The 21,906-nt window shown below is 42.7% G+C and overlaps 1 protein-coding gene across 5 annotated transcripts in view; it reads left to right on the forward strand.

Moving 5' to 3' along the window:
• Positions 1-914: 914 nt before the first annotated feature.
• Positions 915-21,906, forward strand: part of HTR4 (5-hydroxytryptamine receptor 4) — a 178,752-nt gene continuing 157,760 nt past the window's right edge. For 3 of the 5 annotated variants that reach the window (XM_081178633.1, XM_081178629.1, XM_081178630.1), the window contains exon 1: positions 915-1,825. The gene's annotated coding sequence lies outside the window, so the exon portion shown is untranslated. Of the gene's footprint in view, positions 1,826-2,082; positions 2,406-15,737; positions 15,856-21,906 lie in introns of those variants that run through there. The other 2 variants (XM_081178631.1, XM_081178632.1) reach the window with 2 other exon arrangements.

Here is a 21,906-nt window from a genome sequence, read left to right on the forward strand (position 1 = left end):
ATGGCCAAAAGGAACATGGGAAGCTGCATCAGAGTGAGACAGACCATTGCTCGATTTAGCTCGGTATTGTCTACACTGATGGACAGGTGCTCTCTGACCTTTCAGGAAGTGGCCTGTTGCCAGGAGACACTTGAGGTTGAGCCTGGGACCTTTTCTGCATGTGCAGCATGTGCTCTTCCATTGAACTACAGGCCAGGAAAGTCTGGAAGACCGCAGATCCCCCAACCTATTTTAGGCTGTAGCCTAAAGTAAAGAGCCCCTTGTTGCTGGCATCTGTCTGTCTCAAAAGCAGTGCTGTAGCTATGGGGGCGGCTAGCTAGCTCCCCCCCCCCCCATGAAGCGTCCATTGAGGCTCCTGGGTGAAATAAAACCTAGTTTCGCCCTTCTCAAAAGACAATGGAGTGCACCTCTGGGGGTAAAATCAAACCGCTGCGTCAGCAGCAGCAACGTGAGCTTCCTGGGGCACAAGCCTGGGCCGTGTGTGTGGAGGTCCTGGGCTGCCCAGGCGACAAGACTTCCCTCTTGGCCTCCCTGATGCGATCCAAAGAAAAGCAGAGCAATACGCTTGGCACCAGTTTGGTGCCAAGGAGTTGCCAGGAAGCATACAAGGTGCCATCCAACCACTTTAGGGACTCCACTCCGGATTTGTGTTGGGTTTACTCCCTAGTCCTTCCTTGTCCTGAAGATTCCCCATTACTTTGGGGGCACACCTGCAGGGCAGGAAAAAGTTCCGCTTTCTCGGGGCTCGCAGTACCGCGCTGCTGAGCGAAGCAGCCCCTCCTGCTGCCTGTCCTCCGGCTCTGCAGCCAGTTAAAGCGCAGGCCTGGGGCACAGAAGCAACTCCCGGCTGGAGGGACTCGGCGGCCAGATGTCTGCGGTTGACCGGAAAGCGCGCGCATTCCCACCCGGCGGTTGCTCTGCAAGCCCGAGGCGAGATCAGCAGCACCTGTTGCCACTGACGGTTTGACCCGCGGCGTGCGGAGGAGGCAGAGGCGCTTCCACGAGGCTTGGCTGCGCGGTCGCCCGCGTGCTTCCACGAGCGCGAAGGGAAACGCAGAAAACTCCGCGGAGTCCTTTCTTGCGCCGCAGGTGGGGCAGCTGCCTCGCTCCCCCCGCCCCCGCATCGTGATATAAAGAGAAGCGAGGCTTCCGAACAGGCGTCTTTTCCTTCCCTCCAGAGAGAGAGAGAGCGCTCGCTCGCGCACGCAACACTGCAAGGTACCGTAGCGCAAGCCGGGGAAGCGCCTGGTTTCCCTCGTTGCCGAATTGCTCTGCGGCTCCCCACGGATTATTCTTCCTCCGCCGTTTCCCCCTCTGGAGCGGAGGAAGGCGCCCGGCGGGGAGCGCGCTCTGATTGGCTGCCACTGACTGGCCGGCGCAAAGCAGGCAGCGCGCTTCCTACCTAAGAAAGGCAGCTGGAGGGAAAGCGGGAGAAGCCGGCTGCCTCAGAGAGAGAGAGGAGAGGAGGCAGCCCGTCCGTGAAGGAGCTTGAAGGTCTGCTCTGCGCGGCTTTCCCTTCGCTTCATCCCAGGACAGCAACTTCACTGAAGCGGCGGAGGGGCGCGCAAAGTGTTAGCAGGCAGCAGCCGCGGCGGCTGAGCGGCTTTGACTTCCCTCCGCGGCGCCGGATAGTGAGTGAAAGACGCGGGACGGAGCGAATGGTCGAGGCGGCGCGCTCCTTCCCCGCCGTGCGAGACGCCCGCCTCGCCTCTACCCGGAGGAGACGACGGCGCGAAGAGCCGCCGCGGAGCAGATGCAGCCGACCACGTGAGCAGCGGGGCAGCTGGACCATGGTGGGGGCGTCCGGGCTGCTCTCCCTGCAATGGTGAGACCTTGCTCCTGCTGGGCTGCCCGTGCGCGCCGGCTTGCACGCGTCCCAGTCTCCCCAGTTGCTTTATTTCCGATCGCTGGCTTATTTTATCTCTGGACCTCTTTTCCAACAAGGAAAGTAAGCCAGAGTTGCCTCTCCACCCCCCTCGTGAGGACAGGCTCTGCCAGGCTGCCTAGGGATGATGAGGTATTCTGCATATGTTCAGAGGCACTCTTGCGTCTACTAATACCGGTTTGCTTGCACGCTGCTGATAGGTTTCCCGGAAGTTGTTATGGAGAATTTATCTTTCGAAGGCATGTTCGTACACGCACTGTCTGGTGGTTCTCGGTCGCCTGCCTCCAGATAGTGCCTGGAAGTAATTTGCTAGAGTAGAGGACTCTTAAAAAGAAGGCAGCCTTCCTGTTGGAAAATATGACAATACCTGGGAAGCAGCCCAAAGTAAATAATCCGGATCAGAAGAAATATAACCTTGGTCTGAAAGAGGGTGTCAAAAACAAAAGTTCCCTGCCCGTCCAAATGCGTCCACCGAATTAATAGTTAGGTGATGCTAGAGAGTTTATACATTGTGCTAGAGGTAGGTAAAGGAACGTGGCAGAACTTTGAACTTTGCTTATTGCTTTGTTTTGCTCCATAATTTCTTACCTGGTCAGAGAGGGAAGTTCTGTATTGGCAACCCCCCCCCCCGTGATGTAATAGATATCTTCGGAAGTAACGGTACATTTAAAAGGGTTTTTTTTCCTTCGAAAGGAATAATAAAAGGCATGACTATCAAAAGCAAAAGTTTCCTGCCAGTGGAAATGCATACTGACAAAGTAACTAGGTGATGTTGTAGTATCTACGGTGTGTGTTAGTTATGTAAAGAGGAACGTGAAAAAGAGGAACCCGAGGAAACGTTGAACTGTGTTTGATTAGTGCTTTGCTTTGCTCTGTAATTACTTATAAGGAAGTTGTGTATTGGCAAGGGGCTGCCCCAGGTGATAATAGATAGCCTCTGATGTAAGTTAGAAACCTTTACTTCACTACTACTGAATACTGGGCATGGTGCAAACAGATGGAGGGTAGGCAACAAAGCACAAGTATCCTTTAAGAAGTAGAAAGTGAGGGGAGGAGGTGTGCAGGAACAAAGCTGGGGTTGGGATGGGAAGTGTCCTGTAGGCTTTTATTAATTTTTTATGGTATTGAGGTTCACAGCATTGTGGAAGATGTTTCTTTTACTTAGCAGAACAGGGGATGGAAGAAAGAGCAGTGTATGTTAATGGAGAAGGGCTGCAGTTTCTTGGAGCTACCTAGGATTAAACTGCAGCAAAGTAAATAACTCAGTGCAGTCAGTTTTGCCTTGCTGTTAAGCACAGAAAAGTGTGTGTGTGTGAGTGAACATAATATATAGGGAAGCGGAGCCAGTGCATGAATGCGAGAAAAGACACACAAATGAACTGAACTTAAAAATTCAACATAGAACACATTGGATTCAATAATATGCTGTACCACACAGCAAGGCAAGAAGTAGTCTTAGGTTTCCATTTATTAAGGGAGCAACTTTACCACCACAGGATTTGAGAGTCATAGCTGTCATACTTTGCATGTTACAAGTATAGGATTGTATCGCAAATGCAAATATTAATTTATGTAATTGAAATGCAATTTCAAATCATTTTCAGTAAAAAAATTATTTGCATTTTTTAAACATGTAGTTTTGTACCCTGTTATCTGTGAATATTGATATGGTCACATAAGTGAAGGACCCGGTGCACACATCACATTCAAATGACTTGTTTTTCCACCATGCCATTATTGTAGGTGTCCAGCTGCACACATACACATTCAGTTACTAAATTTTTCAAGAACAATTTTTGTGTTTATTTGCACTCACTTTTTAAATTCTTTTTATTGATGCTTTCCTATATCAATGACTCTGCTAACATTACAGCATGATCCTGTGCATGTCTACTCTGCAATAAGATCCACTGAATTCAATGGTCCTTTCTCATTAGTAAGTGTAGGTTTGTCACCTAAGTGACATTTTGATGATGCTTGGACAAGTGAAGCATCTTTTTCTGTAATCAGCAGTAGAGAAAAGTGGAATTGGAAGAACATTTCTGGATATGTGCCAGGAAGGAATTTTCTGCTGAGCTCTGTTTGAACTGGTATATTTCTGTGGATTGGTAGATGCTTGAAGGCTTAAACATTTCTTATGTATAACAATTTAATTTTCTTTGGCTGCTGCTAATGATGAGTAGATCTCTCCAGAATTTCCAGACTTGCATATCTAAGAGCAAGGTGCCACAGCCTTTCCTCAAACTACTTGCAGCTTAATACAGTGGTGCCTCGCAAGACGAAATTAATTTGTTCCGCGAATTTTTTCGTCTAGTGAATTTTTCGTCTTGCGAAGCACGGTTTCCCATAGGAATGCATTGAAAATCAATTAATGCGTTCCTATGGTCAAAAAAAGTCCAAACAAAGCCAAATTTGGTACAACAAGAGTTTATTAAGTGCTCTTTAAAGTCACACATACTGTAAAGAGCATTTCAAAATTCAAACCCAGATTTTTTTTTTTTAAAAAACAGCAGAGTGGCCCAATGGTCACAGAAAATCATAAAAATGCAGAAAAAAACCCACAAGCTTCCAGATTCTTGCAAACCCCTCCCCAACTGTTCCCCCAGCCACCCAGCACACAGAAATTCAAATCCAGATTTTTTTTTAAAAAAAACAGCAGAGTGGCCCAATGGTCACAGAAAATCATAAAAATGCAGAAAAAAACACACAAGCTTCCAGATTCTTGCAAACCCCTTCCCAACACCAAGTCCTTGAATTCCAAACACCCCAACCCAAAATCCAAAACCCCCCCAAAAAGTTTTAAAAGCTTAACTTACCAAATGGCTGCAAAAGAAGTTTTGGAAAAGCTTCAAAAATCACCAAAGTCTTTAAAAACCTCAAAAAAGGCTACTATGTACACTGCGTTCTATGAGTTGCTCCTCGAAGTCAAGTCGCAACTGTATTAATGGTGTTAAGAAAAAGGAAACAAACTTGCAAGACGTTTTCGTCTTGCTAAGCAAGCCCATAGGGAAATTCGTCTTGCGAAGCAGCTCAAAAATGGAAAACCCTTTCGTCTAGCAAGTTTTCCGTCTTGCGAGGCATTCGTCTTGCGGGGCACCACTGTACGCAAATCAGCACATAGTTAGATCATAGGACTTTAGCTGCTGTTTTATCTGATTTGTCTGCTCCTTTAAGTAGCTACTGAATTAATATAAAACACTGTTCCTGAAGAATTTCTTGAAAAGTTCAAAAGTTGTACAGTTTCCCCCACACACCATAACTAAGCAATAGGATGCAAATGTGATAAATAAATAAACCTCTGTAGTTACATCATTATTGATTCCATTTTATAGACTGGGTTCACTGAAGCCCAGAGTAATTTAACTGAGGCTATCTTCTGAACTTGTGGCTGAATGGAGAGGTTTGAACTTGAAACCCATGGTTCCCAAGTCTGTGCACCAATGACCAATGTACACTCATGCAAAGAGTCAGATAAAAAAGTAGGCTGACTTTTTGTGATAGCGTGGGATGTCCAATGGGTGGGAGAAAAGACAAGGGAGACAGAAAGAGACAAACCTAGTACAAAGATAAGCACCATGGTGACTTGTAATGGATCAACAAGGAATATCTGTTGTCACAATTTTGTGAGGACACTTACACTTCTTCAGGTTGGGGCAGTTATGACAGTGATGCCTCTGCTTATTTGATGTTTTTTTCAGTGAAAACTAACTGCAGAGAAAGTCAACTTAAAAATGACACTAGTTTACTATGCTATTAGCTCATATTCAGTGTGGACAATACTAAGCTAGAAAGACCAGTGGCCTGACTTAAAATAAGGCAGCTTCCTGTGGCACTTCCTAGGCACATGAGTAGTTAACGGAGAACACTCTGTGAATGCTGCCTGTCTGTAGACTGAGCAGTGAAAGTGTATTCTGCTAATGGATCTTTCATTAGAGTTTGAATTATTGGAGCACTGGGGAAAAAATCTGGAAAGTCTTATTAGTATCTTTCTTCGGAGGCATCTTAAATAACCCTCCTGCAATGCAACGAGATAGAACTCAGAGTCACTGAAAAAAATCGAATGCCTGGGTATTGCAGCTGCTGTTCTGTAGCCATCATTAGATAAAACCCTCCTCATCTCTTTAAGCCTTAGTACCCAAACTAGGTCCAATGGAAAGGTAGAAGAAACAGGCTTGGAGCATATGATGCCACTTGCTTTAGAAACAAAGTTATTTAAAACAGTCTACGTCCTCTGGTTTGTGAGTGAGCCGGAGAGAGCTGTATCCCATCTTCTGTGTTACTGTTACTTATTACCCTCCTTTCACCCTAAGGTTACAAATTTAAAACACAAAATATAAAAGAATTTAAAATAGCTAACAGCAGCACAGGTACTTAGTACAGTATTTCATATGTGGAATCGCCAATTAAACTGCGTGTGTTTGTGTGTTTGTTCAGAAGTAGCAGCTTCACCTTCTGTTTACCTGAATACTTATTGCTGTCTTTCACCTCCTGTGTTCACTGCTGGAAATTTCTGCAGGTTATCCATAAGGCAAAGGTGCGGCTCACCATTTGGCAATGGCTGGGATAACAATGAGTCTTGCTCCTTGGGAAACATGGAGGCCATTTTCCTTGGTAAGGTTCCTGGGGCAGATGGAAAGGCTCCAAAGCTCCTTCATGGAATTGGCTGTAGTTGCATCTCTGATGGGAAAGCTTGTTGGAGTTAGTCTCTAATATAAAAAGCTTTGCATTCTGCAGGAAGATGTGAAATACCAAGGGACAAGATGGGAGTACAAATTGTAAAACATCTTAATGCTGGAACTAGGCAGCTGTTGGCTAATATTATACACACCATTTTTCAAGGTGAAAATACCAGGTAGAGATATCATCTCTCTCACACACCCTTGGTGTTCTTTCCCAAAAGGAAAATCATGCTGTTTGTGCGCTCTCTCTCTCTCTCTCTCTCTCTCTCTCTCTCTCTCTCTCTCTCTCTCGCTCTCTCTCTCTCGCAGGATAGTCTTATAGCGAGATTGTTGCCATGACGTTTGGTCGAAAAATGTTTTACTGGGTGTTGGAATAAATACTTGTTTACACTGTAATTTCTTTATGGAGTTTTCAGTGTGTGAATGTTTGTGTGCATACACAATATAAATCCTGGTTTTCATAACTTTATGAAATAACTATACTACTGGGAATAGGAGTTTCCCCTTTCCTTTCAATTTCAAATGGACTTATTATTTCTGAGCTTTTCATACATTTTTTTCCAGGTTGTTGTTGGTGGTGGGAATAGGGCCTTTTCTGTGGGATTTTTTTTTTTGGGGGGGGGGAATGGAAGTGCTTCCTTGCAAGACTTCCACTATGCCACCTGAACTTCCCTACAGTGTTTCCCCTCCTTCCCTACTTGCAAGCATCCATCCCCACAATTTACCTTCCAATAGCAGTTGCAGGAGCTATACATACCCATGTGTATGAGGCTGCTCCACTGCCCTTCAGTAGACCCCAAAGTTTTACCCACAGAAAGTACCCAGTGGAAAGAGTCATAGGGTGTTTTTTGTTTGTTTGTTTTTTGGAATTGTGGTTTACCAGGTCCTTAGTAAGGACTGAGGATTTGTGCACCTCTTCGTAAGTATTGGAGGAAGGGGAAGGCAGTGGGCCAGCTTAGAATGGGCCAAAGTTATTTCGGAGCTGAGCTGAAATTCAATGAGGTTTTGGCTTGGATACTAAGGAACTTGAATCTCAGACTTTGGAAGTTTCCGTTTTAGAATCTGAGTTTGAAGACACTTCCAGGTCATCTAGTCCAGCCCTCTTGCTGCTGCTGCTACTGCTGCAGGAAACCCTCCCCTGCAGTTCTGCAACTCAGCGACATTATGCCGCTTCTAGTGGTGCCATGAGCTGTAGCTATGTTTTGTGACAACATTCTTACTTCCCACTCCAATCACTCTAATCTCATTGTTTTCAATATTCATCAAATATTCTGATCCTTTCTTTTCTCAGAATCTGTTTGGGTAACTGGTCTGAAATATAGTTCCAACCTACTACAAGAATAATGGTTGCTTGCTTGCTCATTTATGGATTTGCAAGCTGTGGCTGAAATCCCTTACCTTGACCATGATTTTATTGAACGGCCTTGGGCAAGTCATTACTGGTAGCCAAACCTACCTCACATACTTACTATGGAGCTAAAATGTTTCCCCTTTTTTAGGAAAAGCAGGAGGGGGATAAAAATTTAAGAAAACAAAACCACACTCTTGCTTTCCCTCTTTATTTTTGTCCATTCTAGAAGACACTTTGCAACCTGGGATAGACCCAGGATTTATGTTTGTGTGTAAGGGAGCGGGGTCAGAGCCTCAGTTTAAGTCTTTTTTATTATTTACTTAGGGGGGCAGCTGCCCTCCCTGCCCCCCTTGGCTACACCCATGGAAAGACCCCTTGGGGAAGGAAGAGGGGAAAACTGGATTAGATTGCTTTCCCCCCAAAGCAGCTGGTTCTGATTTGTTCACGTTATGCAATTCTATTAGCCTTATTGTTATACCAAATAATTTCATTTTAAAAGAGAAAATAGCCCTAAATGAATAAAAGTGGTTGCAGACACACGAGTAACAGTGGGAGATGCATCCACTAATGTACACCGAAAAGCAAATTAATTTGAAAGAAGACAAATTAGGCTAAGCCAGTTTTATATAATTAGGTGAACAATTATTGAAAATAATGGAAAATGTAATCAGCACTCAGCTTGCACTGTGATTAGGTGTTGAGGTAAGGAGGGGATGCCTATTAAACAGTTCAGCACCGCAGAATCTTAATGTGTGCCACAATGTTTCTGGTGCATATTTGAAGCATGCAACAAAATTCATCGCATTACTAGGAGACAAGTTGAGCTTACTCCTAGGACAGTGGGTTTAAGATTTATAGTCTTAAAACTTGGAGGGTGGGGTAGGGAAATTAAACTCCTAGGTACTAGCACCAGGGTTGTTGTTTTTTAAAAGTGCTGGCCCTCAATAGATATATTTCAGATTCCAGGTGTGGGGCTTATTTCACCCATGCATGGGTCAAGAGATCGATCAAAAAGTTAGCTTATATCTCTTCTTTGCTAGTTAAAACCTTGAGGTGCAAACTGACCTGGACCCTGCACTTTTTATCGGAGGTGCTTTTGTATGTTTCCCCCGCTCCCAGCAAGGTTAAGAGGGTGGCAACAAAAGAACGGGCCTCTTCTGTGGTGGCCCCTCGATTGCTGAATACTGCCCCCAGAAAGACATGCCTGGCACCATTATTATGTGTCTTTAGATGCCAGGCAAAAAATTCCTCTTTACCCAGGCCTATGGCTATTAAATGATTTATGGACTGTAAAAGTGTGGACAGTTATTATGATTACAGTGGTACCTCAGGTTAAGAACTTAATTCGTTCTGGAGGTCCTTTCTTAACCTGAAACTGTTCTTAACCTGTGGTACCATTTGGGGCCTCCTGCTGCCACTACGCTACTGCCACACGATTTCTGTTCTCACTAACCCAGAAGTAGTACCTCGGGTTAAGAACTTTGCTTCAGGATGAGAACAGAAATCGCATGGCGGCAACTGGAGGCCCCATTAGCTAAAGTGGTACCTCAGGTTAAGAACGGTTTCAGGTTAAGAACGGACCTCCGGAACGAATTAAGTTCGTAACCAGAGGTACCACTTATCTGGAGGGCCTCAGGTTTCCCATCATTCTGCTGTAGCAACAGCTACAGAAAGAGCTAGACTTTATACCCGCTTCTGCAAATCAACAGGATGAATAATTCATGCTTGAGGTATTTTGGATGGGTTTTTTTTGATGGCCACCAGCCATGATGGCTGTTCTGCCTCTCCACTGTTGGAATGCCTCTGAATGCCAGCTGCTGGGAACCACAAGTGGGGAGGTTCCAGCTGTGCTTGGGTCCTGCCCACAGGCTCCCCATGGGCATCTGGCTTGACCACTATGAGAACAGTGTTGGTCTGGGCTGATCCAGCAGGGCTCTTCTTTTGTTTTATGCAAGTCTACCCTGAGCAAGGAGTAAGAAAGTGTATTTTTTCACTCTAGCTGCTGCGGCAGTGTCCACCCATTTGCACTGCAGAGTTCACTCCCATTAGCTTTCATGTTTTATGATGGTTGGCCCCGTTAAATTCTGAATGGAAATAGGTTTTATGTTCTTAAAAATGTCTGTGTGTGTGTGTGTGTGTGTGTGTGTGTGTGTGTGTAAGAGAAGCCCTTCTGTTTCTATTCAGAGCTGCCTTTCTGCCTCAACGTAATTTGGTCCTTGGAGTGCAGGATGGAGATGAACCTGATGTACTGCATTATTACCGGAGGTGAAGAATCCTAACTCCTGCCATTGAAGTCCCTGCTGCACCATTGGCAGGTTCTTGCTGGCCATGTACATACAATCCTGAGTTGTTACTAGGAATGTGGGACAGATTTGATTCAGGAGAGGGACAGTGACTGGAAAGAAGTCGGGAAAGAGAGAGATGGAGGAGAAGGGTGGAAAGAAGAGAAAGTGAAGGATAGAGAGGGAAGAACGAGGATTGAAAAGATAAAAAGGAAGGGTGAGATGGAGGCAACAAGGAAATGAATGGAGCTAAGGGGCTAAGGAAGAGACATGGGGAGTAAACCTGACAAGGCATGGATGGATGAAAATAAAGAGATGAAGAACAGAGGGAAATGGAGGAGGAGTGTGTTGTGCTCTGGCAACCCCAGAAATACTTCTCATGTGGCCTGGCCTACTGCTGCTGCAGGGTCTGTTGCAGGTAAACCATAATGATCAGTATTACCATTACCACCATCAATATAGCCTCAGTGAATATAAATAAAGCTTTAATATTCACCTTGGGATAAACTCCCTCCCTACTTTTTAGGTCCCTTCCCCTACTTTTAGGCTGATGATGGGTCTGATATAGATTCCAGTCCTAACCTGTTACCTTGGAGTAAGCCTGTTGAATTCAGTGGAATTTACTTTTGAGTAGACATGATTAGGATTATATCCTTAATTATTTATACAGCATATAGGCCACATATGTTCTTTTGCAGATATGCAACTGAAGCTGGATATGCGACTTGCACAGTAAAGCAGTTAGATCTATAACAGGCTTCCTCAACCTCAGCCTTCCAGATGTTTTTGGCCTACAACTCCCATGATCCCTAGCTAGCAGGACCAGTGGTCAGGGATGATGGGAATTGTAGTCTCATAACATCTGGAGGGCCAAGGTTGAGGAAGCCTGATCTATAAGCAAGCAACTCGTGTTTTCAAGTCAAAGCCCAGGATTGTTCCTATGTCTCTAAGTAAAAAAACCAAAATAAAACCACTAATGTTGTGCGAAAAGGAGACGGAAGCTGCAAGGGCTATATGCCTGGAAATGTTTGCATGTTCAGCCTTTTTCTTGGACAGCAAATTGCATTGACATTTGTAGAGAAGGTTTATTGAGCGGGCATTATAATGATCAGTCCTTGGCTTGCTTCATGCAGTAGCATGAAATAGCCCAGTTAGATTTCATATGGATTCGATAAATGTTAAATGTTAGAGTAAATGCTTATTGAAGTGTCCAGAATCAAAAGCTGTTTTTACTGCCGCGGTGGTTCTTGTCATAAAAACCTTAAGGGGGTTCTGACGCATGTGGTTTCATGATACCGCAGGAATGGGGTTTTCTGGTAGTTGCTTGTGTCTTGATAGTGCCATTATTTTCTGTTTCTTGCTTTTGGCTTTGCACAAATTGGAATCTATGATACAACATCTGTAACAAAAAGATATTCTGTAGAGCTTGCTAAAACTAGTTTAAATTGTCCTAAATTCTTCGGTTATGGGAGCAGGGTGGGCATTTGAGGCTAGGTGGATTTTGAATCAAATGCTCGGTGAACATTTCAAGTATAATCAAGACTAATCACATAATTAAATATTTAACTTTCCCCTCAAAGACAGAATCTCTTTGAGCACTGAAAGTTCATGTACATGTGTGAAATAATGGTAATTCCTGCACTTTGTGTTTTGTTCAGTTGTTATAAAATGGTTGCTTTTGGGAACCTTTGTTTTTTGTTTTTTAAAATGATATTTATTAGAAGTTTAAAGATTACAGAAAAAAGAAAAAAAGAAAACAATAGAAAATTTAACAGAACATACCTTACAATACATTAAAAAAAACATAGAAGAACAATACAACAATACAGCAAAAAGAAACAAAACCACTAAAACACACATCCAATATTCCATATCTTTACCTTTCATTTACTTGTTTCATTGACCTCCTCACACCTCCCTTTTTTGTATTCTAGTTCAATTAGCTATTTCAGCAAATTCTTTCCATCTTTCTCAATTTTTGTTCTATAATTTATCTTAACGGTCTAACCTTAAATTTTTCCATTTTGGCCCATTATCAATCAGTTTTAACTTAATTCTTTATTACATTTCTGCTAAAGCCATATAGCTTCATTCCAGCATCCTTCTAACATTCATTAATTTTGCAATATTTCTGTAAATATACTTTAAATTTTTTCCAATCTTCTTCCACCGACTCTTCTCCCTGGTCTCGTATTCTGCCAGTCATTTCTGCCAGTTCCATGTAGTCCATCAGCTTCATCTGCCATTCTTCCCTGGTGGGTAGATCTTGTGTCTTCCAATACTTTGCGATAAGTATTCTTGCTGCTGTTGTGGCATACATAAAAAAAAGTTCTATCTTTCTTTGCCACCAATTGGCCGACCATGCCCAGGAGAAAGGCCTCTGGTTTCTTCAGGAAGGTATATTTAAATACCTTTTTCATTTCATTATAGATCATCTCCCAGAATGCCTTAATCTTTGGGCATGTCCACCAAAGGTGAAAGAATGTACCTTCAGTTTCATTACATTTCCAACATTTGTTATCGGGCAGATGATAGATTTTTGCAAGCATGACTGGTGTTATGTACCACCTGTAGATCATTTTCATTAAATTCTCTTTTAAGGCATTACATGCCATAAACTTCATACCAGTGGTCCATAACTGTTCCCAGTCAGCCATCATAATATTGTGTCCAACATCTTGTGCCCATTTAATCATAGCAGATTTCACCGTTTCATCTTGAGTATTCCATTTCAACAGCAAGTTATACATTCTTGACAAATTCTTAACTTTAGAGTCTAACAATTCTGTTTCCAATTTTGATTTTTCCACCTGGAAGCCTAATTTTTTGTCCAAATTATATGCCTCCATTATTTGATAATAATGGAGCCAATCTCGCACTCTGTTTTTTAACTTTTCAAAGCTCTGCAGTTTTAATCTGTCTCCCTCTTGTTCCGAAATTTCCCAATACTTCGGCCATTTGGCCTCCATATTGAGTTTTTTCTGAGCCTTTGCTTCCATTGGTGACAACCATCTTGGGGTTTTATTTTCTAACAAGTCCTTATATCTTATCCAGACATTAAACAGTGCTTTTCTGACAATGTGGTTTTTGAACGCTTTGTGTGCTTTAACCTTATCATACCACAAGTATGCATGCCAACCAGCTTTTGGGAACCTTTGGGTCCACAGATGTTATACTACAGCTCCCATCCTCTCTGCTAATTGGCTCTGCTGGCTGGGGAGTTGATGATGGTTTTAGTCCAGCATCATCTGGACGGCCACAAATCCCACCCCCATACCTGTTTTAGAAGCTCTCCTGAAGAAGAGGGGCTGGGAGAGTTCATAAAAGCTTAAAGGTGCAAAGTTCTGTATGGAAGGGTGAAAAGTCTTTCCAGGAATGTTTGGCTTGCATACAACATGGACAGAGGTTCATTCTAGGTACCTTGCAGCTAAGGGGAGATAACAATTTAACATGTACCCACCCATTCTAATTGGCTAAACAGTTCAGAGGGAAACTGAAAATTATAGGGCCCCTGTCATGACTGTGTTAAGAGTGAGTCACCTGGATTGCATTATTCCATTATAATGAGAAACTGAGGTTTCAACAGACAGACTTGAAACTTGGCAGTGCAGGAGAGGTGAACTTGAGCATGCTCCATGCTGTATTTGGGATGTAAAAAAGAAAAGAAAAAAAGACTTGCTTGGGAAGAGTTAAAGGTGTGGTGAGCAACTTCAGGAAGCTGACAGATGTTGTGTGCTTTTATTCAACGACTTTGGGGTGTTTCAGAGAGAAATGATTTGTTTTTGTTGGCTTATGGGGAGTAGTCTAGTATGTGCCATTACATGAGTTCTGTAACATGCTTGTAGTTTTTTTAAAATAAAAACTACAATCGGGGTTAGTATTGATTTTAAAGCTGCAGTCTCAGCAGTATTTTTCTCCTGAAACAGGTTTGTTTTGTTGTTTTTTAATGGGATTTATGCAATATATCATTCTAAGCATTTACAATATAGTAGAGGAAAACCACTCATATCCCATGAGGATAATCTTTCACATTCTGCATACGCATGCAGTCCATACTCTGGGGCCAACACTATACCTATAAATGCTACTGTTAACCATAAAGTATTAGGTTCTTAACACTGATGCATTTTCATTATTGCTGCTAGCCAGTGGCATGTGATCATTGGACTAGGGAGACTAGGTTAGTCCCCTAAATGTTCCCCTGGCACCTCCATCTCAAAGCCTGGGAAGCTTCTGCCTGGCTTAGCGAGAGATACGTGATTCTCATACATGTGACACCAGGATGTCACAATGCCCCCCCCTTGCTCTCACAAGCTAGCACCTCTGGCCCTAACTGTTCCCCTATGAAAAATTTCACTGAACATTGCCGCTGCTAGGGTATATCAGTGATATCAAAGGATGAGAAGTGTATCAATGAAATCACCCCAAACCATAGTCCTTTAATCCTGCAGAAGTCACAGCTTCTGTCTGAGCAGCAGCTGTATTTTCTGTGGAGAAATGTACAGAAGTCATCTGAATCTGTGGAAAGTTCTTCATTCCTAAAACCTTTGTTTCACTAATGTGAAGCATTTGTCAGGCACCATCCCACTCATGTGAAATTCTTTGACATTTTATTATCTCAAGGGATTAAAAATGAACAGCAAATGACCTGTAATTGACGTAAGTGTAGTGCCATGAAGATCGAGATGTGATAATGAGCTGGGATATGCTCCTAGATTTTGCTCCTGGAAGCCAAATCTAGAAGACTGTTGTCTGCCCAGAAGAGAGAACTTTAAGAGCGGTGGCTGGATATTTGCAATGTGACATTAATCAGGCTTATCAAGGGAGATGGAATAGTCAGAAAACATTTGTTTCCCATCTTTTCCATGACCTTTGTGTTTGCTGTCTAGACCTGCATTATATGTAGAAGGGAAAGCAAAGTAGGGAGATGACTTTCTGATACTGAATGAGTCACGTAAATTATATGCCCTTGTACTTGAATGAGGTAGTTCCTCTGACTTGGTGGGTAACAGACATGGTGGTAACAGAGCACAGTTCCCATGTGACCTAGGTGCTTCTGCACCATAACATCTCTACTGTACCTACCTTAGAACTATATGCTCAGCCTTGAAATTAATGATCGCATGCAAGGATGCCTGAACATTCCAGTACAGCTTGAGCATCCTTTGTTTACTTTGACTCTCAGAGGCTTTGTTTTCTGTGTGGATGCCCCTAATGGCTGGGCACTGCTTGCTCAATCCCCCCTCCCATTTCTTTGCTTGACATTTTATAAGGTCTCAATAGATAGAGAATCGCAGATTGCTCAGGTTTTGCAGCTGATTGGAGGCAAATAACCAATTAAATCCTAGGTAAGAATAGCTTCGCAGCACAGCTGCTTGATGCTGTTCTGGTGCCCTCTGGCTACATGCTGTGCACACAGTTAGACAAAGGGAACATTGAGAAGAGCAATAAACTAATTTCAAGTTGGTGCCAGTATTTAACTGCTTGTGCACTATAGTGAGAGAGAAGAAAGCCAGCTGTCAGGAAGCACATTGCTGCAGCAAATACCAGCTTTGGTCCTTTATTCATCAGCCTTCAGTGACTGTACTAAACTCCTTACACCCTCCTGCTGAAGTTCATGCATAAGCAGCACTTTGCTAGATGATACCCCTAAGCAAGGTAGGTAATTTGCATCGCGTTTGTACAGGCTTAGGACGTTCAACTCTATCTTGCTTTCCTCTGGGACACACGAAGCAAATTCAGTTTATTTTTACTAGTGCTGTAGGAAATATACTTGCATATTCTAAAAAGAGGGTTTTGTGTGTGTTTTTAGTGTCACTGAGAATTTCATCTTAATAGGATCAGAAATCTAATTTGACATCTTGATGCTTTCCGTTTAGTCTCTCCAGTCAGTTAAATTTTCATGACATGACTGTGTTTTTCCATTAGACAATTTTCAATCACTTAAATGTTAAGATACATTATTTTGAGAATTTTCACATGAATTCCAGTTTTGAAACAGTATTTTGGGATATATCAAAAACACAGGTGCTAAATGGGTTCATCTTGCCCTTGGATCTAGTCCTGGGGTAGCACTTGCTTTGAAATTTGGTTAGTTGTTGGCATTCCCATGTGGTCACCAATGTTGATGCATGGAGTGCTGGTGACATAGTGCATTTTGGTATATTCTGGTGCGGGGTTGGGGTACCTTGGGACTCTCCCCAGGCCATAACCCTCACTGGTCCTGCTTCATGCCCTCCTGGGAGGTTTATGTCTGACTGTAACACATCATTGAACTGGGATAATACCTTTTGCTTGCCTGGATGGAGAAATATGCATAATACAGAGACTTGGTTCCTTTAGTGGGATTTCCTACTGTGTGCACATGTCATCTGTGCTGAAGGAACTGCACAGGCTGTTGGCTAGCTACTGAACCAAGTTTAATGTGCTAGTTCTGGTCTATGAAGCCATAAGAAGATTGGGACCAGGATATCAGAGGGCCTGCCTTCTCCTGCATTGACTGCTTAGGTTGCTATGGTCTGTAGATGAAGCCCTCTTGACTGTGCCACAACCTACAGCTCATTGGATGAGGGTCCAGAAGAGGGCCTTCTCCATTGTGGAGTGTTTTCCTTGTTGATACCAGGTGGGCACTGACCATGGGTTTCTGTCATAAATTGAAGGCATACCTGTTACCTTAGAGTTTCCATGACTGTTGGTACTAGTCCCTAGTGTCATTAATTACCGTAATGTTTTTGCTGATGACTATTGATATTTAAAATTATTATTATTGAGCATTGCTGTGTGAGATGTGCACTGCTTTGGTGTTTCCTTTACAGATGAAAAGTGGTATGGATATATTTTAAATATAGTGGCATGTGATGAAACCTTTTGATTCCTGTGCAGTTGTTGCTCCACTCCCTTTTGTTTCCTGAGCAAAACTAAAACTGGCATGTGGGCCCTGGCTGTCAACTCAGAAATGGGTGTCTGCACCTCAGAAAGGCTTGTCGCCCTTGGTCCAGTGGGACACAGCTGTTGAATAATAATCAGGGCAGACTGAGAAATCCAGATTTCGGACAATGCTAGTCCTAAAGGAAGTAAACATTTATAGTGCCTCTGACTTAAGTTTGAGATGAAAACTGCTATGCCAGAGCAAAATCATTGGTTACCAAGGTAATCTTCTAGTCTATTGTCAGGTCTCACAGTATGGGGCAAGCTTGCTTCACTGTGTGTTTGTGTGTGTTGGGAGGTGGAGTAGAAACCACAATCTTTCATTACAGCAGCAGCAACAAAGCATGGTGGTAGATATAGTTAATGCATGTGAAGCGCTTTGAACAATTGAAAGTGCTATACAAATCATTATCTTGTTGTAATCCTTACAACCCTGTAAGGTGAGAAAATATTATCTCCCATATTATAGTTGGGGAGGGCTGAGAGAGGGAAAGTGGTTTGCCCAAGTCCCCCTAGTGAATTCATGGTTGAGGTGAGTTTCAAACCAGGGCCTTCCTGACATGTCTCTTAGTCTCCTCAGCTGGGAAACTGAGATATTTTGAACAAATTGGTATTTTGAACAAATATGAAATAATTTCAGTTCAAAGTCAAACTCAGCAAGGAATTACTGGGTGAGATAGCTAAAAAAATATCTACATCAATACACCATGTTGGAATGTTTATCTGGTTTTGGACTTAGTTGCTTGTTATGTTTATGTGTGTTATGATTTTATTACTTGAAAAAATGCTTTGAAAACTTCTGCTGAAAAGCAGTCAATAAATTAAATCAATCATTTTTTTAAGGTGTGCCCATTTTCCTTCAGATCACTTTTGTTAGTTGTTAAACTATAAGTGCAAAGTTGCTGAACTATTTCCCTGGTACTGTGAAACTGAGAAGGACATGGGAGTTCAATGGAGAACAGCAGATACCTGTTCTCAGTACAAGATGTGTGGGTTTCTTAAAGAAGGTATACTGCATGCTATTGACATTAATAGCAAAACAAAACTTGATTTCCAATCCCGTATGTAACTCAAAATACCCCAGGGTTGTTGTCAAATTGGATTTACTAGCATGTAATATATAAACAGTCTTAAAAGGACAATGCCATCTTCTTAAGAATGCATTTGCTTCATAGATTCATAAGGTATCAGGTGCCTTCAGGAAAACACAGTATCCATTTGTACTTCTGTCCTGATTGTTGATGGTTCATTCACTTTCATTGAGATAATATGTGCTAGAAGAAGAAAAAAGGAAATGGGAAAGTGGAGAAGTCACCCTTGCTGTTGTGATGGACAAATCATCAAAACTGTTTTGTTGGGGAAAGTACTATATTAGAACTAAAGGTCTGGAAGGAGTACGTGCTTTGAAAAAAACTGTATCTTGGATAAAGTCGTCATAGCACACAGGATAGCTAAGATGTGAGGGAGAAAACTAGGCTGGCTTTTGAATTAAGGGGTTGCTGTCCTGTCCAGAGGAAATTACTGGTTGAGCAGAGGAGCATTGCCTAGATAGCCTGTATGCATTGTCAGCTCCCACAGGTTCAGCACAGGTTGTGGAGAAGATTAATGCATTTTTAAATCAGGAATGTTATTTGGGTTGTGACTGAAGTGTGCTGAATGGTAGATGATTGGAGTACCTGGAAGTGTAGGTTGCTCAGTTTGGCTGGCAGGTGCAGACACCTTTATGCTCTCAGATGCAACTATTTCTGTTGTATAAGATGAACATCAGAACCTGGGACAGTGCGTGGCTGCTAAAGCTAACTAGCAGGGTCCAGGTCAAAGCATAGTAATGAAATGTTGGTACAGCATTAATCAGAATCCAACAACATTGTTCTGAAGTATTGCCTACCATGGAAGAGAGCACCTTTTGGTGGCAATGCTCTTGAATCTGAGGGATCCACTCTGTTGAGATTGGTAAGTCTTCTGTAGCTTCTGAGTCTATTCTGGCAGTGAATGAGCTAAAGTTGACTCTGTGGCGGAATCCTCTGTATCTGAGGATTTGGGGAATGGGAAATTCTCAGGAGCATGGGATGGATGAAGCATGTTCCCTTCATCATTTTTATGTGCAGAACTCTCTGAAGGGGTTTGTTTTGGTGGCTATTTTCCTAGATGTTCCAGGAAATGAAGGTCTCTCCCTTTAATGTTTTAGGTCACCAGTTTCTGAGGATTATTAATTCCTAGTACTTGGGCAGGTATAGTATTGGCAGTGTAGGCACCAACAGCATGGAACACCCCATGCTGCTGCATTTAAATTGTAGGATAGGTAAGAATTGGGTGGTCATGAAGGATGAAGAAATATTGTCTATGATGCATCACAATTAAGGGACACAATGATAAGATACAATCCTGATTTAAGACACTTATTGCACGTTTCAATTTTCTTTGAGGTTTCTCCTTTACCGGAATAATTTTGCATAGCACATGTTGAAATTATAGGCCTAACCATGAAACTCTGGGAACTGTAGTTCTGTGGTGGGACAACTCTTGGCACTCTTAACAAACCTTACTTCCCAGGTTTCTTTGGGAGAAAGCAATGGCTATTTAAAGTGGTATGGTACTGCTTTAAATAATAATAATAATAATAATAATAATAATAATAATAATAATAATAATAAAAAAAAATAAAATTTTATTTATATCCCGCCCTCCCCAGCCGAAGCCGGGCCCAGAGCGGCTAACAGTAAAATGATAAAACATTCTAAAATCATTCCATTATAAAATTAATTCAAAACAGATTAATGGCAACCATTGGGCTAGAGTTCTATGAGGATTGCCAAAGGAGGGAGTCAGGCTGTGCCCTGGCCAAAGGCCTGGTGGAACAGCTCTGTCTTGCAGGCCCTGCGGAAAGATGTCAAGTCCCGCAGGAGCCTATCCTCTTGTGACAGAGCATTCCACCAGATTGGAACCACAGCCGAAAAAGCCCTGGCTCTGGTTGAGGCCAGCCTAACCTCTCTGTGGCCTGGGACCTCCAAGATGTTTTTGTTTGAAGACCGTAAGTTCCTCCGTGGGACATACCAGGAGAGGCGGTCCTGTAGGTACGAGGGTCCTAGGCCGTATAGGGCTTTAAAGATTAAAACCAGCACCTTAAACCTGATCCTGTACTCCACTGGGAGCCAGTGCAGCTGGTATAGCACCAGGTGAATGTGATCTCGGAGTGAGGACCCCGTAAGGAGTCTCGCCGCGGCATTCTGCACCCGCTGGAGTTTCTGGGTCAGTCTCAAGGGCAGCCCCATGTAGAGCGAGTTACAATAATCCAGTCTGGAGGTGACCGCCACGTGGATCACAGTGGCTAGGTCAGGGTGAGAGAGGTAAGGAGCCAACTGCTTAGCTTGGCGGAGATGGGAAAATGCCGCCTTTGTTATAGCTGCAATCTGCGCCTCCATGGAAAGGGAGGTGTTGAAGATTACACCCAAACTCTTAACGGACGGTGCTGGCACTAATTGTGCCCCGGCAAAAGGTGGGAGTTGCCCCCCCAATCCCATATCGTCCCGACCCAGCCAAAGGACCTTTGTCTTCGAAGGATTTAACTTCAACTGGCTCCCACGTAACCATCCAGCCACAGCTTCCAAATGTGTAGTGTAGAAGGGCTTCAGTTTCCCTGGGAACAAAGTATGTGTAACAGCAAGAGAGATCAATTGTTCTGAAAAAGCAAGAAGGAAAAATGACCAGTAATCATCTTTTAGTGCTGGCTTTCTCAGTAGTACCCAAATGTTCATAGAGGTTTCATAAGATTTTTGTTACCCTTTTAATGTCCTGAATATACTGTTCATGTACCCAATAAGCCGAGGCATCAAGCATTCTTGTTGTGTTTGTGACCAAAAATGTGAACTGTTGTGTGTAGAAAGGCTATGACCCCTACAGCACAGATCTGCTACATTTTCTCATGGTATCATTTCTCTTCTACCTTCATCTCTGTTATGGCTTATGTTAAAAATTACCTTTCAGTGTCAACAGTCCTGTTTACATGTAATGAAATAAAACATCAGCAATTACTAGGGCCATAATTATAACAAGAGACATGGAAACAGACAGGAATCTGGAGTCTGTCTCTTTCCTTGAGCAAGCCCGTTTGCTTAATTTTGGGTTTTTACCTACACAGCATGCAAACATATGCAAGTATAATGATGTCATATTATTAAGGCCGGGGGGAGTTAGCCAATAGATGAGTATATGGATATTGATGAAGTCAGTAAAGATGAGCGCAAAATAAATGCTACCAAGCTTACTATTTACATCACTGTTTTAACTCCTAAGCCGTTTAGAAAGAGGATCAAGGAAAGAATACTAATGGACACTTCAAGCAATTCCTAGTATCCCCACATGGCAATTGCACAGTTATATATTGTAATGTAAATGTAATAGCAGTTGTGCCAAAAAGAGGTTAACCCTGTTCCTCCCCTGAGATTTACATGGTAAGGTTGATGGTTCATATTGGGCAGTCTCTGAAGTGGGGTGGGGTATAGAGTGGGGTATAGAGAATATGTGGGGTGGGGTATAGAGAATATGTGAATGCATTAATATTTTTATGGTATGAGTTCTAGATTCATGATATTATTTTATTTTTATTATTTTACTGATTAGAATTACATATCAATTCACGATATTTGTATTTATGGATTTAAAATCAAGTTGTTCACAGTTAAAATAATTGCTTGTGTATGACATTTCAGTGTTCATTGTTTGCAAAACCATACATTAAAAAAGATGAATGAAATAATAAAAATGTAATGATCTCAGGCAGGC

Source organism: Podarcis bocagei, assembly GCF_964188305.1.
Source record: "Podarcis bocagei genome assembly, chromosome: 2".
NCBI lineage: Eukaryota > Metazoa > Chordata > Lepidosauria > Squamata > Lacertidae > Podarcis > Podarcis bocagei.